Genomic DNA, 19543 nt, shown 5'->3' with positions numbered 1-19543 from the left:
ATCAATTTACAAACAGAATTAAAACTTTGATAGTTACTCTTACAATACAACATTTACAATGAATTCCATTTCCAAGGTGGACTCTCAAAGATTGATAATGTATGTACATACATGATTGTTGTAAATGTTATTTCTTTGCAACCACTGTGAAAGAATTTTAAAATTGTAAGCTGTCCAAAAACAAACATGCATACATATGCAAATGATAAATGACTTTGTTTTAATTTACAATTGATACTCATCGAGTAGATTCTTTTCATTACCTGATTTCAATGTGGGTACCTCACTATACTAAAAAAATCTAAACTGCAATCAGCCATTCCTATTTGATCCCAATGCAGGAGTCTCTGACTTCTAGAAATGCTCCCCAAAAACTCTGAGCTGTCCATCTTAACATAAACTATCAGTTCTAGTTGCGATGGAACTCTCAGTGTTCATGTCAAAATAAAAACCATGTGCAGTTTTGATGCACATGTATTTCACAGTGGAATTTGCTGATCGAAGATGAATAACATTTGAATAAGCGCATGTTCCTATTTTTTCTTAAAATATATTTTTTTTACATTTTAGAAATAGCATATTACAATTGGAATAATTTTTCAGATTTTTCAAGATCTAATCCTTGATGAGGCTGTACTTGCCTTGTCCAGGATGTGCAGACGAAATGTTCTTGTCCTCAACAATAAAGTTGACTTGATGAGTGCCAACAGTCATGCTACCTATAGGCAGTTCATATGGCGGCAACATGGAAGGCTGGGGTCTGGACAGAGACATGTAATTCCCTCTTGCTGTTTCTGGCAGATACATGACAAATATCCAGATGGACCAGATGGACAATACACTGGCTTCATCCCCTCTAGGCTTGCATGAACTTAAACACTTTCTTGCATGTATGAGTTTGTATATAAATGAATACAATTGATTTTATTCATTGTTTTCTTATAAATGCACATAATATTGCAACAAACAATAATGCTTTCAGATTTTTTAAAACACCAGTCTATTTCTGCCTATAAACAATGTGGGCACGAAGATCATAACTAATCAATATAAAAAGTTTTCAGCAACTGCAGATACAATATTATACATTATTTTATTTTCAACTACTGATATTTCAGATATTATATAAAGTGTAACCTGCCTTAGCTGACACCTCCATATATCAGACACTGTTTTATATTTTACATAACTAAAATCGAGAGATCTCCTTCACCACACCAAAACTAGAGTTGATGGTGGTTCTTGAGGTGCCAGGTTTCTACAAATTCTCCTGGGATCATCTTCCTTTAGTTCTCTTCTCCTCTGCATACCCTGCTTTCCCTCAAGTTGACAGATAAGGGCTTTCTTATAAGCTCCCTGGTGTGGGGATGTTTTCTTTTCCTTGCAAAGGGTAGACGGACCATCTGCCACTTTTTTGTTGTAACATCGATGCCTGTTTTAAAGAAAATTTTATTTTGTTAACATGTGTGACAAGCATTTCCATGCTACCCCATATTAAATTTTTACCCAATATTAGAGCCTCATGATCAGTTCCCAAGAGTAAGTTGTTGAGGGGTTTTTGTTCTTATTTGTTCTATCCACAAAATAATTTGTGAGACAGGATGCATTTTTGCCCATTCCTTCAGAAAGCAACATGTTTTCATGAACAGGTATTAGCTAGTAATCATCATGATGACAGCATCTACCCCAAACATCCTGAGGATATTCCATAAACACCATATATCCTTAATAAAGTGTGTCAGTCCCCTGGGAAAGTGCTATACATATCACTGGATCTAATTATTAGACTTGCATTGCTCAAATCAAAATAAATATCCACCAGAATGATAACAATACTGATTACAAGATCTGTATGCATGAAAATATTAAGATTCCTTACCACAAATATAAATGTGTGCCAATTGTTGCAAAATGACTTGTATCTAATACAAAGTTTTCATGACTTGTACATGTAAATAATACTCCATTCGTCTGATCTCCAGGCAGGGATCATAATGCACAATCAATATATAAAACTATTTCTAATGTCCTGTAGTGAAACAAGCTTAGCAGCAGGGAACTTATACAGACTAGGTGGCTCAGATAAATTTAAGCCCTCCATCAAACATTTCTCCGTAGAAGTCTCAGATTTCAAAAATAAACCTTCCTGCGCAAATTAATCATTAAAATTTCGCCCCGGGTGCATTTTCAGGCATAAAAAAAAACAACAAAATTTAGGGGGGGTATTGTAAAATTTGTTTGTGATTGCAAAATTGGGCTGCGGATATTAATTTTATTTCACAATAAAACAATATCATTGAAAATAAGATGAGTCGGAAAATTAGCACAGTTGGAGAGCCTCATTCGGCCAGATTAGCGCGAGATCAATTAACGGCAGTAAAGAAGCTTATTCCAACAAAACAATTATTTAAGAAAAAAGTTCGTGAGTACGATGACGAACAACATCATATTGGTGAGATATCGTCAAAGTTGTTGAGTCCAGTCACCGGAGTTATCGAACAGGTTGCATATGGGAGTAAAAAGGAAGATAAGAAACTTAGAGAACTCGGGCTTATTCCCATGACAAGAGATATCGAGCAACACACTCGATTGTTGCCGGAACAAATAGCACAAACACAACAAGCGAGAACACGAGTACAACCGCCAGCACAACCGCAAGTACAACCACAAACGCAACGAGTACAACCACAAGTGCAACCACAAACGCCAGCACAAGCACAAGCGCAAGTACAGGAAAGACAAATAGAAGAACAAATAAAAGAAGAAGAAAAAGAAATAAAAGAAGAAGAAAAAGAAATAAAAAAAGAAGAAAAAGAACTAGAAAAAGAAGAAGAAGAACTAGAAGAAGAAGAAGAATTAGAAGGAGAGGAAGAAACGACAAGGAAACCCGATCCTATCTGGAATATAAAAAAAAATTTTAAAGACGCTAATTTTTTAGTAGTGGATAATGAACTAAACAAAATTGATTCCACGGATCTTGAGGATCTTGGGTATTATGCAAATATGAGTTTTGATAAGAGAAATATGCACTTAAATGAAGAAGGACAAAAAACTTACAAAACACGAGATAGTTGGAATAGGGCAATATACAGAATAAAATATAGAAAAGCCCAGGCCAGAGGACCGCATTTTTATCAATTTGAAGCTTTTACAAGAGAGCCGATTACGGGAACATGGTTAGGAGAAACTTCCGGAATTAACGATCAAGAACCTGAGAAAGATTTCTCTACTAGTGGACTTAGAAAATTAAATAAAAAAGATTTAGCTAGAATTGGCAAATACGATTACGACATAAGAAACGAATATTTACGCCGGGATTTAATAGATAAATATAGTGAAGAAGAATGGGCTCCGGCTGTGTTTTTTGCTAGCAAGGGAACTAAAGTTGATCCGTATCTGCCAAGTTATCACAGATTTAAAAAAGAAATGAGAGAATTAGATGATAAAGAAAAAAAAGAAGGAGAAGAATTATCGCCATCGGCATCTTCAGAACAAAAAACAGGAAGCGGATATTCAGTTTGCCCTAACAGCGTTGTCAACGATGTGTCTCGCCTCGAAGTATTAATCGGAGGAAAACGAGCTGGAAATAATTCTCCTGAAATAATCAACGAAGCATCAAATATTTGTCAGCGGCTATTTCGTGGCGGCGTAATTGATTCTCATATTTACAAGAAACTCGTCGACGAACTCATCGATTAAAACAACACAATTGAAATAATATGATTGTTCATAAATATCAACGCAGGCCGACACCGGTCCGCGTAGTTAACTCTCGATTGCCAGTATATAAATATGTTCACGGTAATGGACTTGGCGATATTATTGGAAGTCTCGTTACGCGAATAATACCTAAAATTGGACCAATATTAAAACAATTAGGATTGAAATCAATAGGAAAAATTGGCGAGATTGCTGTTTCTGGTATTGGTAATTTAGCCAGTAAAGGCTTCAGTTTTATCAAAGATAAAATATTAAATTTAATACGCAAAAAACAACCTGTTAAATTACCTATTACCAGAGAAATGCCACCCGAAATCAGTAAAGCTATAAATGGCGCGGCAAATAAAAAATTAAATGATTTAGCGCAGGAAGCTGCCACGGCAAATATTGTAAATGAGATTGCTAAGACAAATCTTGCAAATGGAATTGCTAAGACAAATCTTGCAAATGGAATTGCTAAGGCAAATCTTGCAAATGGAATTGCTAAAACAAATCTTGCAAACGAAATTGCTAAGTCAAGTATTGCAAACGGAATTGCTAAGGCAAATCTTGCAAATGGAATTGTTAATACAAGTTTTATTTCAGGAAGTGGTCTTCGTTTTAGATGATATTCTTAATAATAAATGTTCGCACAAGTGTCAAATGAAGTGTTTGACATGGATGAACCCGTAGGTAGAGACACATCAGTGCGAGATTTTCAGTATTTTTCGTATGAAGTACTAAAACCAAACCAAAATAACCGCATTGAAATTCAAGTTCACGATACAACACGATATTTTCTTCCATCTGAGGCTTATATCGAATTTGTTGGAAAAATTATTAGAACAAATGATACCAATTACGACGAAGATTTCAAAGTTGGATTTGTCAACAACGGTATCATGTCGTTATTCAAAAGTGCAACTTATATGATAGACGGAAGAGAAATAGAATCGATCACGGACAATCTTGATATAGCAACGGCGATAATTGGCCTGGCCAGATACTCGGATGATTTTACTAGATCAGCCGGCCCTAGCATGATGTTTGCGAAGGATAATACTGATTTCCCTGATAATGATCCGCTTAAAGCGGGACGAATAAAAAAATTTGATAAAACCGGAGCCGATCTCGATATGCAACCGGTGGTAACTGGCCCCAGCACCACATACAATCTTGGATTTGCCACACGGAAAAATATGCTGAAGGGGCACGAGCGAAGATTTTCATGTGCAATTCCGCTATCTCATATTTTTGGATTTTGTAGGCATTTCAGAAAAGTTATTTACGGAGCAAAGCACACAATTGTTTTTATTCGAGACGATCCTGTGAGTAACGATAGAGCAATCTGGCGAGAGGCTGGAGTAGATGCCGATAAAGGTAAAGTTGTCCTTGAGAAATTTACCTTGTGGATGCCAGCAATAACACCATCGATAATCGAAGAAGAAAAATTACTATCGTTTATGAATCAAGGAGGAAAATCGGTTATGTCCTGGCTAACAACAATGACCGACTCCGCAGAGGGAATTGTTATTAACGGAATTTATACTTGGCGAATTGCGTCACAACAGGGCGTTTCGGCGCCGAGGCATATATTTGTCGCTTTTCAACATTCAGATAGAGACACACAAGTAAGAAGTAGAATGATATTCGATAATTACAAAGCAACAAACGTTTCACTGAGGATAAACGGCCAACAAGAGCCAGCCGAGGAAATAGTTATCGATTATGCCAATTTTTCGACAGCTAACGCGTATCATCGATTGTTAAGTTTCATGGGTCGTGATCAAAATATTGATACCGGATTACAAATATCACAATTGGATTTTAATCATCTCTATCCCATCTATTATTTTTCCTTAGAACATCTCGATTTGGTAAAGCAGTCTGTAGTCGATATTCACTTCAAGGCTAGAATTGATACAACAGGCCAGCCACCTGCAAGAGTCATCGCGGTAATCCTCAGTGATAGAACAATGATTTTGGAAGGAATCAGCGGTAGAATGAGAGTCATCGATGCTCCCGTCGAAAGTATGTGAAAATTCTAAATTTAGATAAAGTGAATTTATAATATGCCATACGATCACGTTAGTGTAACTCTGACCCCAGGTCAGATAAAAAATCTCCAGGCAGCAACAGCAGCGCGACACGGTTTAAGTTTAATTTTGAAAAATGACCAACTTCACGGTGGACCTAACAAACTATCGCTAACTAAAAGTCAACACAGACATTTTAACAGAGCCAGATCGACAAATACTGGTGTTCATGTAAATCTCTCGATAGGCGCAATCAGAGATATGATCAAAACCGGCGGTATTTTTCCCTTACTCGCCGCTATTCCAGGATTGATAGCTGCAGCGGCCCCCATGATTGCAAAAACAGTAGGATTGGGTGCACTTGGTGGGATGAGTTCCGTATTAGGAAAAAAGATCGTCGGAGGAAGATATCGTAAAAAAAAGAGAGGAGGGAATCTCCAAGAGGAGGGATTGAAAACTATCGCGGGAAGTATAAGGAGTATTTTACAAAAATCAGGAGGACCAGCCGCACTCGCTATACCCTTGATGATGGGAGCAATATTTCGACAGCAAAAACAAGGATCAGGCCTTTACCTAAGACGACCCCCATACGGATCCGGTCTAACTCAGCGTTACCAACCTCAAATTTAGATTTAATCAGCGAAGCAAAAAAAAAGAAAATAAAATTTTTCAGAGGCGTATTTATGCGAGATCAACTACCGAACAAACCAAATCCCACCGAGACAGGAATAATAAACCTCGATAAAAATTCCGGCCCCGGCACTCACTGGGTTGCCTACGCGATTAATCCTCGTGAAATCATCTACTTCGACTCATATGGACTAGCACCACCAAACGAATTTTTCAAGTATATCTCCTCGTTGAAACTTCCAGTTTGGTATTCAACGCTTCCAACGCAAACACTAGAGGATCCACCAATATGTGGTTTAGAATCAATTAACGTCCTTGATGCAATTTCAAAATCGTCTCGTCCTTATCACAAAATTTTATTTGAATATACCGTAGATAAATATCATGGTTGACATTTACGGTAGATCTATCTTTAGAAAACACATTATTGATACAACAAATTTTATCACGCGGGATGAAATTAGTAATCTTATAACATTGACGGATATAGATCCCGGTGAGGTTGTTATATTTGAAGATACCGAAGGGCGATTGCAAACTAGTAATATAAAAAAAACTAATGTTGTTACGCGGTCCGAATATAACTATTATCTTACTCAATTCTCGGATTCGTTATCAAAATCCATCAATGATATTGCTGCAAAATTACCATTAAAAGCAGATATCACGGCTGTAGAAAAATCCGATAAAGAATTATCAGCAGCATTGCTTCTAAAAACTGATAAAACATTACACGACGATCTTGACAAAAAATTAACAAGAACAACCAAGGAAGTTGACACGGTACGTGGATTAGCGCAACAAAAGGTTGATAAAACATTACACGACGATCTTGACAAAAAATTAACAAAAAAAATTAACGATGATATTAACACGGTACGTGAATTAGCGCAACAAAAAGTTGATAAAACATCACATGATGAGAAAACAAAATCCATCAGCGATGATATTACAAAAATTAATACTGAACTTAAATTAGCGCTTCAAAATGCTGATATAAAAATAAAAGAAATTTTCGATGATTTGAAAAGAATTATTGAACTTACCAACAGAATTGACGAGAGAAATACCTTGACACACAACCTAGCAATAAAAAAACTTGATATATCATCGTACAACGCCGATATTAAGGTTTTGCGAGAAAGACATCTTGACGTGGAAACAAAAATATCAAAATTGAATATTAATAGACTTGCGACTTTCAGTATACCAGATCAGGTATGGCAAAAAAAATTAATGTGTTATTTGCCATTTGTGATTAATACACAAAATTTTATCTGGACACCTGAAAATGATTCATTTAAATTCACCTCGTTAATTCAGGGTGTTTATCGAATATATATTATTGCTGGAAAAACAAAATTTAACGTAACGGCTGTAAATCACGGAATTTGTGAATATTATCCTGGTTTTTTTGTTATTTCCATTAGCGAGAATAAAACTGAGATTTTCAAATTAACACCACCAGATAGAACCACCACGGAACCAGTGAATTATTTTGTAATTTTAGAATACTTAACGAGATGGGGATCACACACGAGATCCGATACTCTTACCACGAAAATTGAAACAGGCGAAAAAACCCCCCCAGCTGAAATTGATGAGAGCACAGCGGAAAACCCCGAATCGTGGGATATCGTCGATATAAAAGGAGCAACAATTCCAACTAGTTGAAAAATTACCAAGAATTAGCAAGATAAATAACTAATAAATGACAGCATCAGATTATCGATATAATCTTGCGCGATCATGGCAGGATTCGTTAAAAAAACAAATAGACGAATATCAAATAAAAATAAATAAATATCAACGCAGATTAGTTATCATTGATGTTGCAGTATACGCGGTATCGGCCGTGGTTGTTGGTGCAGGAATAATATTATCCGCGATAACAGTAATCGCGCCGATCGTAGCAACAATAATAATCTCGTCAACAACGACAATCGCCGGTGTTTTAAATATCATCGCTAAAAAAATAGCTTCGTGCGCGAGTGAGAAATTATCATCGTACAAAAGTAAACTATCCAAGATAAATGACGCGTATTCGAAATTATCATCGCTGATTTCGGAAAGTCTCAACGATGGCGTTATATCCGATTTGGAATTTTGTGCGATGATAGAAATCTACTCGGAGATTGAACAAATAAATATTAATAATGACCGAGTTGGACAAGATCGTAACAAACACAACGCCGCCAACAACGACGCTAATATCGCTAAGTTCAACGAAACCGGAATTTAGTGTTGTTTTTCCAACGCCAATCAGCGTTAACGAAATTGCATTAATACAGTTGCGTCTTTTCCACAGCTGGCCAAATGTTAGATCGACTCAATTCAATGGTTTACTAGCAAACAATTCACTTGTTTTTGCAAATAAAAATAAACCAGATGGAACGCCAGATTGGAAACATGTTACTATACCAACAGGTAACTATGAGATTGATCAGCTGAATAATGAATTTACCAGAAAAATATCAGAAATAACTGGCGATGCTAAACCGGGAATAAAAATATCATCGTACGATCCATTATTATCATCGATGATAGAAGTAAAATCGCCGTATATGGTAGATATTTACCAATCGTCGATTAGGACTTTATTAGGCTGGCCTGAAATTTTACCTGGGGAATTTTCTGATGAAGTAATTTCAGGGACTGCTACTTCTAGTGGTTTTTCAAGAAAAATTGAACCAAAAAGATCTGATTTTACCATCAGCGAGGCTTCATTCGAAGTTTCGACGTTTCACGTAGGTACAGTCAGGGATGTCATCGATCTTATTAACAATTATAAACTTGGTCGTTTCATATTTACTGTAGATTCCGTGATCAATGGTGATATTTCGATTTCAGTAATTCCCGCGATTCAGACAAAGGAGGGTGTACTCATGGATATAAGTAAACCCATAGCAGGGTATATAACAAATGAAAAAATAAAAAACGTAATTAATTCCTTTAATGCTGAATATAAATTGTATTTATCTCAATTACAATCTTCATTTGACGAATGCATTTTAGACAAATCAATTTCTTGTAAATTAATTCCTGGATATATTAAATTTCTGAATCAACTTGCAAATACAGCTGAATATTTTCATCGTGACATAATTATGAAAACAATTATCGAAGATATAAAACTTGTTTCTCTCTCTCATGGCGGCCAAATGCTTGCGCCAAATGCGGGTGTTAAAAGGGATTTTATGAATTTTCATAAATTAACCGAGAAAACGCTACCAAATTTCAAATTTCCAGGATATGACGTTGATAAAATGAGAAAATCCGTCATTGATGCCATTGATGAGTATTTTCCGAAATTACACGCTGCGTGGATAGAAAAAACACAATTATTATTAACACACGATAATGATCCTTCCAAACTTGGGCGGCATATATCGCCGGGTATCGTTAATATAACGGATGTGGTTGCAGTTTATCTTCACGCGGACGCTATCGAAGGTAGCTATGTTGTTGATTCGTTAGTGTCAAATCAGGCGGTTCAGGGATTTGTCTTGTATTCTTTTTCACCTAGCGCATCTCCGGGTCATATGATAATAAAAGAACCAGTAAATCCGTTTTACCTGCGATGTCATAATCGGTTATTGACAAGGATAAATTTCAAAATAACAAATCAGCGAGGACATTTGATTGATATCCGCGGGGAAACTGTTACTATCAATCTTTTGGTGAAATCGTGAGAATCTCTGATTCTTGAATCTGTACCCCAGGGAAAAATAAGCGAAAAAAATAAATAAAATCCAGGGAAATTTTCAAAAAATTAAATCTTTTTTTTTATTTTGTAAAATTTCAAAGATCGGAAGATTCTCTTGTTTTTTCATCAATAAGCTTTTTCAACTGCCTAATGCGCGAGCTTGTAATTTTTCGTGATTCATACGCGTCAGATAAAATCAATCTTGCGTTTTCTACCAACATCGATAATTTAACAAAATCCTCGATGCGATCATCGCTGACTGTCGCAAGTGATTGATATATCGCGATTTGGATTTTCTTTATTAATTTATATTCCGACGGCAGTGTGTATTTGTATTCAAGTTTTCCTTGAACAATCGTTTCAAATTCCGATCGGATTTTATTTGTATCTAGATCCGATGGAAGATCTATCTTTTTCTTCAGATCATCAATCGCTACAATGATGTCGTTTATTATTTCTTCGTCCATGTAGCTTATATTAATTTTGTAAATCTTCAATTATTCTTCGTCGCTCTCCGAATCTGGTATTATTCGGATATATGAGAATTTGATCCACGCATCAGCATCATAGGAAAATGTTGCGTTATTTCTTCCTTCTGCTACAAATTGCACTGATCGTGCTTTAATAAAGAATTTTTTTGCTGCTGCATTCATCGACGTGAATACAAGTTCCTCACCAGTTTTTTGGTTTGTTGATTTGACAGCCTTCGCATATTTCGGATAATTGCCAGTATTACCAAATCTATTATTATCACTCGGAGTTACAGCCCGGAGATTGGAAAGTTTGTTGTTGAGTTTATTTCCGTCAATATGATCGATGACAAGTCCGATTTCTATTGGTCCCTTGTAACATTCGAATACAAATCTGTGGATAAAATAACATTCTGATCTTTTATTTCTATTTTCTGTAGCGACTGTAAATTTGAAATATCCCCTATTACCAATACTACCAACTTGATTTTTTGTTTTTATGTTTCTGACATTACCATCGGTAGATGCTTCGTATCCACTGATCGTTGGATGCGATTTATACTCGCATGTGATTTTCATTGCAGGGATCGTTGATTTCAGTTCCATATACAATATTCTGTTTGTTTAAATCATAATTTGCTTTGAAACGATTAATATAATCTTCTTCACATTTTATCACTGAGGAAGATCTTTTTTCATAATATCTCCGTAACTCACGATATTTTTTTCCACCACAGGAGAAACACAATCGTGTCTTTCCTCGAATACCAACTTGACAAACTAAACATCGCTGTGGTCCTTTGTTGCCTCGTCGAACTTCGTATATATGAGCGCCGCAATATTCACCTCTGCAGGATTTGTCACATGATTTTGTTGATCCAACTATTATCCATTTGCATTGCATATTATAATTTAAACATTTGTCTAAAATATAATAATGGATACATTTGATCTTGACGAGGCAGAATATATCATACCTGAAGTTGATCGTGCGAAGAAAGAGTTCTTCGATGATGGAGCGATTCATACCTGGTCGACGTGGAAAACTAACTTCGTTGATGCTACGATGAATCTGGAGCGAGCGAAAAAGATAATCGAGCATATAAAATCTGAACACAAAGAGGAGCGATTTATTTTCGGAATAAAATTTATTGCACAAATGCCCGATGACACTTGGATTATTCGCGACAAACGAGATCCAGTACGTGGCGGTAAGAAAAACGTTGTTCTTGATAAGAATTCGAAACCGGGATTGTTATTGGGTATAGACGGTCCTTATTATGCTAGGGCGTATCCATCTAGTGCTGTTGTGTATGGAATTTATCGTCTGAATAATAATCCTGATGTGAAAAACCTACCTACGATGAAAGAATCTCCGATGATAAATTGCGTGGCTGAACGAGTTATCGAGCATATGAAAAACGCTCGTCGTGGATCTGGTCTGACCCAATTGAGATTGAATAAAATTAACACGTGGGCAAAGACAGTTGCTAATGGCGCATCGATTGATGATGTTGCTGCGTTGAGTAAAAAACTTAAATTTCCTATCACGGTAAAAACGCTATCGGGTGAAATATTATATTCATCGCCGTATAAATCTCGAGGAACACCAATTGAAATTGTTGATCATAATTCGCATGCGTGGAGTCAGTCGGTAATGATATTTCCACGAAATCGTGTTGTTAAATTCTATCCCGTTGATGACGCAAAAGACAACTCTGATGCAATGTTCAGGTATATCAAAATATTAGCCAAGTCCGATCCAATATCGGTCTGGTTATTTTCTAGCGAAGAAAAATACGATCAGTTTATCTTGCCACGCGGAGATATTTACCGAGATGAAATATTACACGATTCGATGAAAAATATCGCGGAGAAATATTCGTCAAATCCAGATCAGTTGCTGACAAATTGTTTTACTGTTCCGTCTGTTGCCGCTCATGCCGCGAGAGAAAAAAACTCGTGGAAACCCACAAGAAATGAATTTCTCAATGATATTCAACTTAGTTGTATCGAATACGGTCACGGAGGATTATGGAATACTAAATATTATTTCGAGGATATGATTTCCGTTGACATGAGCGCTTGTTATCCTGGAAGTTTCCTTGGGTATGGCGATTGTGCAGATTACTTTGCTAAATTTGGCCATCCTACTAACGAGATGACGAGAGTTGCAATTAACGGACCGTTACCTGATTTTGTTATGACAGGATTCGCTCATGTTACTTCGTTCGAACTCGCTGAAAATTTGCATAAGATTTGCTATATTTGGTTTGGTCGGCATTTATCTCAGCGAAGATGGGTCCCTACGGTGTTGTTGAGATATATGTTGGATTCGTCGATGTTAATATCACTGAAGGTAAGTGAAGCGATTATATCGTATAGGAAGCAGACCGAGGTGTGGTTGCCCACGGATTGTGAAAATGCGAAAGATATTGGAAGAAAAATAATTGGTAAATTTACTCAAGGAGGATCAGTTGATCATAAACACCGCCACGCTAGGTTATTTATCAATGATGCTGAGATGGATTTTATTATTGCCGATACAGTATCGCGTGGAATATTCTGCAACAGAGAAAATATTATTATTGATGGAGAAAAGTTGGGTACCGTGATTAGTTATCTCGATGGAGAATCAGCGCAGTATACTCATTTGCGGTCGTCAATGCTCGCTTATGTCAGTATTAATTTACTGTCGATGATAAATAAATTTTCTGATATCGCGGTAAGGGTTGCAACGGATTCATTTTATATCGATAAGAAATATCAGTGTAGATTGGAGAATTTAATCGCCAATGGGGATTGGGGAACTTGGAGAATAAAGAACGAAGATATTCTAGATTATTGCGAAGACGCTGATGTAGAAGATTGTGATAATTTTCATAAAGACCAATGCGATGAAATATCAACAGCAGCATCTGCGTTCGATCCGATTTCACGAAACAAATTTGTTTACCTAAATGGTCCTGGTGGTAGCGGTAAAACAACACGAGCAATAAACTTATTTTCAAACTCTGATATGATCGTGTTGACTCCAACTCACAGACTAGCAAGAGAAATAAGACAACGCGGTGTTAATTCTTGTACTTATCATAGTTATTTCAAGTACAGCGGTGGATTGTGGGATCCGGCTCGAATGGGAAACAAATATATCAACAAGATTATAATATTTGATGAAATTTGCACGGTAAATTTAGTTATACTAAAATCAATTCTGGGTTGGCTGGACGAAAAAAACACCGCAGTAATAATGTGCGGCGATCACGGCCAACCTGATCCTATTGATGGTGAATCTCCTCACAGGTGGCTTAGAAATTTTGTAGATTATTATGAAGAGATTGATGCTGATTATAGATCTAATGATAATTTACTAACTGAATTTAAAAAAACAATTCGATTGCAACCTAATAAGTTTCAATGTGATGTGATGAGAAAAATAATTGACGAGACTCCGATGGATAATTTTCTAACTTTGTGGCGTCCAGATCATCTGATTGTTGCTAGCAGAAAAATTATTCGCGATAATATTCAGGAAATACTATTTAAGCTTCACTGTGAGAAATTTCCAACATTGCAGGTACCATTATGCTACAGGCCCGCTGATACTAGGAAACAAAATATTAATGTTATTTTGCCATGTGGAGAAAAAAAAATAATGGTTTTGAACGATATTATTTTCGTTGATATTAATCTTGTCAATGATGCGATAAACACAGAAAGATCGCCATGGAAACTCGGATACGCAGCAACGATACATTCATCGCAGGGATTAACAGTAGATGGCCAAGTCTGGATAGTCGATGATAGAATTTCCTGGTCAAATTTAGTTTATCTGGCTATTTCTCGAGTAAGAAAATTATCTCAGTTAGGTAGAATTAAATTTCACATTAACGAAGCTGGCGGTAATTGAGTATCTCTCGGTATTATTTGTAGTTCTTCTTTGGTAAATCCTCGTTGTGGTGCTAGTGAATCTAGAAAATAAATTGCTGGTCTTCCTGATGATCTTGTTACGGCTGATATTTTATGTGTTGTAATACTCCAGGTTGGATCGGTTGCTCTTTTTCTGCCACCCTCGGCTTCTCCTTCCTTATACAAATATCTTACAATAACGCTGCCCAGCACAGACGGAATTGTAGAATCTCGCTTTAGTGGTATATTTGTCTTTGTAATTGCAATTGCGGGCTTCATTGATATCGTTCGTGTTACTTCATTATTTAGTGCGTTAATTACGTGAGGTAATCTTGTTACCCAATCGTGAGATCGTTTATCCTGGATAAATTCTTTCGCGTATTGATATCCGAATAATCGTTCCGCTAGTGTTTTGTTGAATCTTTCAACGATAGCCTGACTACGATGAACACCAACTACACCGCGCCGGATTTTAACGTTGTTCTTTTTCATCAACGCAGTAACCGCGCCAAGAAATTCTCGTCCTGGATCAATTTGAAGAAGACTTGGCCATGTTAATGGAGATCGAGAGTAAATTTTTTCAAACGCCTTTGAAATTTCTGTTGCTGTTTTATTCGATAATGGTTCTGCTTCTTTGTATCTGCTAGCAATATCAACAATAGTTAACACGTATTTGTATGTGACTCCGTCAACGGTATCGTGAGGAAGAAACATTAAATCAGCCTGATGAACTTCGTTAGGTACACTGACAGAGAAACTCGCATATGGTATTTTCTTAGGTGGAGGAAGATAAATTTGCCAAATTGCTTGTTTTGATAACCATAATGCAGCTGTGGACTGTTTTACTTTTGCGGCCTTGGCAAGTTTGGCAATTGCTGATTTTCCTTTCCAAAATCCTCGCGGAGAATAATATATTTGCTCCATTATAAATTACCTGCACCGAATACTAATTTACCTTTCATTGCTCCTTTTATCAGCCAAGTTGCCATTTTTTCTTTAAATTTTTTATTAGGAATAGCATCTATTGCGTGAATTAATTTAATATCAGCAATATGCCGTTGTTCTAAATCTCCACTACGATATGCAAGGTCGTGATGGTAGCATGCGTTATCGATAGCGTTTACTGGATCCTCGCCAGGGTTTGGTTGATTATTATCGTTAAGTCTTATATCGAGCCTTGTACCAGGTCCGCAGTAGTTGTATCCTGGTAAATGCTTTTCTCCGGGATATTTCGCCCAAGGCAATCCTGGCAGATTTTTCATGGAGGCGGCGATATCTCCTCCGGTTCTTCTATCTTTTTTTTAACAAATCTAAATTTGCTTGTTCCACAAACTGCACATTCACCCTTGATCGCGTTCCTGTTGTTACGCGTAACAACTTCGATTGGATTTATCGTGGCGGTTCGAGTGCGACACTTAACACAATATGAATCCATAATATTCTAATAACATGAATGTAATTGATTTTTCAGCCACGAAAAAACGCGAGCAAGTAAAACACACCGAGGCATTACCGAATTCGATTAGGATGATAATCATTGGACCGTCGGGGTCTGGAAAAACGCAGTTGTTGTTGAATTTGATAATGAGATGGCTAAAATGGGATAAGTTGTATTTGGTTGCGCCATCCGTTGACGATCAGCGATGTTATCAAGTACTGAAGGAATTTAGTGATAATACTGAGGATGGCACAATAGAATTTATAACGGATATCAATGAAACTCCATCAGTGGAAAATTTAAACGGTGATGTTAATAATCTTGTCGTTTTTGATGATGTGATGCTGGATAAGCAAACTAACCCAGCTAGGATATTCTCGCGTGGCCGACATAGGAACACCGATGTGATTTACGTGACGCAGCGATATACGCAAATTCCAAAGGTGATTAGAGATAATTGTAATATTTTATCAGTTTTTAATGGCGTTGATACTCACACGCTGAGGAATATCCATCAAACTTGGTGCAACGGCGACATGGATATAAATAAGTTTAAAAATTTCTTTAGTCACGCTCAGGCAACACCACACGGTTTTGTCACGATTAATCTTCATGATCCGCGTAGTAGGTATCGAGTCGGCCTTGATCAAATTTACTCATAAAATTGCAGCCCAATTTTGCAATCACAAACAAATTTTACAATACCCCCCCCCCCCTAAATTTTGTTGTTTTTTTTTATGCCTGAAAATGCATCCCGGGGCGAAATTTTAATGATTAATTTGCGCAGGAAGGTTTATTTTTGAAATCTGAGACTTCTACGGAGAAATGTTTGATGGAGGGCTTAAATTTATCTGAGCCACCTAGTCTGTATAAGTTCCCTGCTGCTCAAGCTTACACTATCTCCCCTTCTTTGTTTCTCATTACAACTCAGCCACTATGGATATTGTGATCCAAAGCAGCTAGTTCATTCCTAATCCTGTACACAGGAGGGATGTATGAAAATCTCTTGGCACTGTACATCATGATCTGTTGATGAAAAACTTCAAGATCAGCAGTGCTTCTGCAATTATCAAAAACATGTATCTTGTAACATGTATTATTTGTAATCTGCTAACAGATTAATACAATTATTAAATAATCATTACTGTTGGTAACTTTTGCATACATAAAATTGTTACTGAAGTGTTTATTGATAGAGTGACATGGAATTATTTATACCTGATGTGCATGTATTATACCTGAAATTACCAAAGACTTGATAAGGAGAGTCACTATACATGTATCATGTGCACACATCTTATGAATTCTAACTTATTCAGCTCTTCAAATGGTAAATATATAAAGTAATTTATTATTTAGTTTGGTAACCTTGAAAAGTAGGTAGCTAAAATAAAGTTAAAAATGCATGAAGAGCAATCATCAAAACAGAAACAGCTTTTCAATTCCAAAAGTTTTATAACAGTAAAGAGTGAAAACCAACAAGTCATTTAATTCCCAAGAATAAAAAATGAAATTTAAAAAAACTTACAGTATTGTAAATTAAATCCCAAATAAGTTATATCACCAGTCCTAATGAATAAAGTTCTAATGAACTGCCAGTGGTTTCCAAAACAAACTTCAACTGTTATCTCAGTATTTTGTTTTTAAATTAAATGTCTTATGTGCATTCATCATGAGCTAAGTGGATAGATGGGAAGAGGATGTTAGCAAGAACTGCATGTGGGACATAGATACATGTATAAATGGAAAACGGCATAAAGAAAGCATATGAGGCATGTAGACACAATTTCAATATACAATCACTGATCGTCTAATTATTGAGTGGGAAGGAAAAAAAAAGCTGTGATTATTGGGTTAGCCAGCACAGTATACTGGAACTTTTTTGCATAACCAAAAACAATGACAGTTCAAATTATGCCTTTTTCTATGCATCAAGTGGCACAGTTGAAATACCCATCCCCACATCTGAGAAAGCGAAATTCAAGGATTTTTTTTTTCGAACTCAGACTAAGAAAAGCATGAAGTGGGAACTCAACCTGCTGGCAGTTATGATAATGTCCTTTTTCAGCATTGCATTTGTTACATCATTGTTTTCAGCAGAATGACAATTGTAAGACAACCCCCACCCAAACACAAAAAAAATCTGCAAGAAATTTGTCATTTTTACCTTCCTGATTTAATAGCAAATACTTCAGATACTGAAGGTGTCTTCATTCTCTTAGTATGTTGCAAAAGCACTTGGCCAGGTGTTGATGTGAAGCATGAAAATGTACTGGCCATCGGTTCCGTATGCTTGGGTTCATCTTTTGCTATATTCTTTGTAACTTTGTAACTTAAAATATGAATTCAATATTCATTTGTATTATAAGTTATGTTTTAAATCTGTTTCTTTGTGCACTGTGTTAAACACTTAAAACTAAAATACGTCATTTAAGCAAAAATACATAATAATAGATCTATAAAAAATCACATCAATAAAAGTAACTTGTCTGCAGCTCAAAACTTTAACTGATAACAATCTGCCAGCCATTTATTCTGGTAGCACTACAACATCTTGTAATTGTAGTCAAAACATTGCTTTATAATAGATTTACTAGTAGTTGAAAGATGTACAATAAAATCTTATTATTTGTTCCATCACGTTTACATGATAAGGTTATTAAACTTTTATGCAAGTAATGTGCATGTCACATTAACCTAAGGGGTGGGTGTGAGAGAGAGAGAAGGGGGGATAGATATGACATAAATAATGATAACGCTTGTAAATGTACCTAAGTTCCCTCGCCGAATTTAAAATAAAATACCTGTCTCACGAAGATAACTGACAGGTGTACAAAATGACCTTTATGAGCACGTTGTTATAAAAAATAAATAATATATTCCACCCCAACAAACAATACACTCAATGCAGTCACCGAGTGAAATATTAATCAGCCGATCACATCTATTTTGGGCATATCACAAAGCAAGTCCTTGTGCAAACATTGTATTAATAAAGCAGTGTGCTTTCAAACATACAGTAGGAAGAAGATATTGAAAAATGGAGAACACATACATAGACATCACAGTCACTTGTTTCTGGGGAAACTAATGTGTATCACCATATAACACAAACATTGGCTTACCTGTCCAACAACTTCGCTATTTCAGTGTCTGATGCCAGTCCTAACTCTTAAATCAATGCTCTCCATCGAACAAACTGGTCCCCAAGACGAATCCTTGATATGTCCCGTTCGGTTTCTCAGACAGTTTTTCGACGTTTCTTCTCGGAAAGCGACAAGCGCAGGCGCCCTTTACGTTTTTGACTCTCACGTGTGTCCGCCATTTTTGTTTATAGTAGATATTTAAATTACAACCACGTGACTCATAACCCGCCCACTGGACGAAGATGACGTATACGTTTTTGTGGTCACGTGAGGCTTCCGTAACAGTTCGTGACCTACAAGTGTCAATTAAAGCGGGCCCCCACACAAATTCATTTTCTTTCGTTTATTTATCAATTGCCCAATTTAATCTTCTCAAACTCTAGGTTATTTTCAATTATTTCAGCTTATAAGTCGACACATTTCACTAGTTACATGATCTGTAACATTCACAAAATTACAGACACGTTGCACTATTGTGCCTTTAAAAAAAGAGGCGGAAAACAACTGGT

The 19543-nt window shown here is 36.4% G+C and overlaps 1 protein-coding gene and 1 long non-coding RNA gene across 4 annotated transcripts in view; one reads left to right on the top strand and one right to left on the bottom strand.

Annotated features, from left to right (window-relative positions):
* The window catches only part of LOC149782115 (uncharacterized), a 100821-nt gene that overhangs the window by 5229 nt on the left and 76049 nt on the right, over nucleotides 1-19543 (top strand). The window lies entirely within an intron of this gene.
* LOC149782116 (uncharacterized) lies at nucleotides 858-19530 on the bottom strand. Of its 2 annotated transcripts, XR_016414230.1 has the most exons (3): nucleotides 19014-19530; nucleotides 16784-18220; nucleotides 858-1432 (listed from the first exon to the last, which is right to left on the bottom strand). It is a non-coding gene; the product is annotated as an uncharacterized LOC149782116 (long non-coding RNA). The 2 variants fall into 2 exon arrangements; XR_016414228.1 differs by having other exon boundaries at nucleotides 16784-19530.

This window comes from Sinohyriopsis cumingii, chromosome 15 (genome assembly GCF_028554795.1).
Source record: "Sinohyriopsis cumingii isolate HCF-2022 chromosome 15, ASM2855479v2, whole genome shotgun sequence".
Taxonomy (NCBI): Eukaryota; Metazoa; Mollusca; class Bivalvia; order Unionida; family Unionidae; genus Sinohyriopsis; species Sinohyriopsis cumingii.
This window is presented reverse-complemented; position numbering and strand designations above follow the sequence as displayed.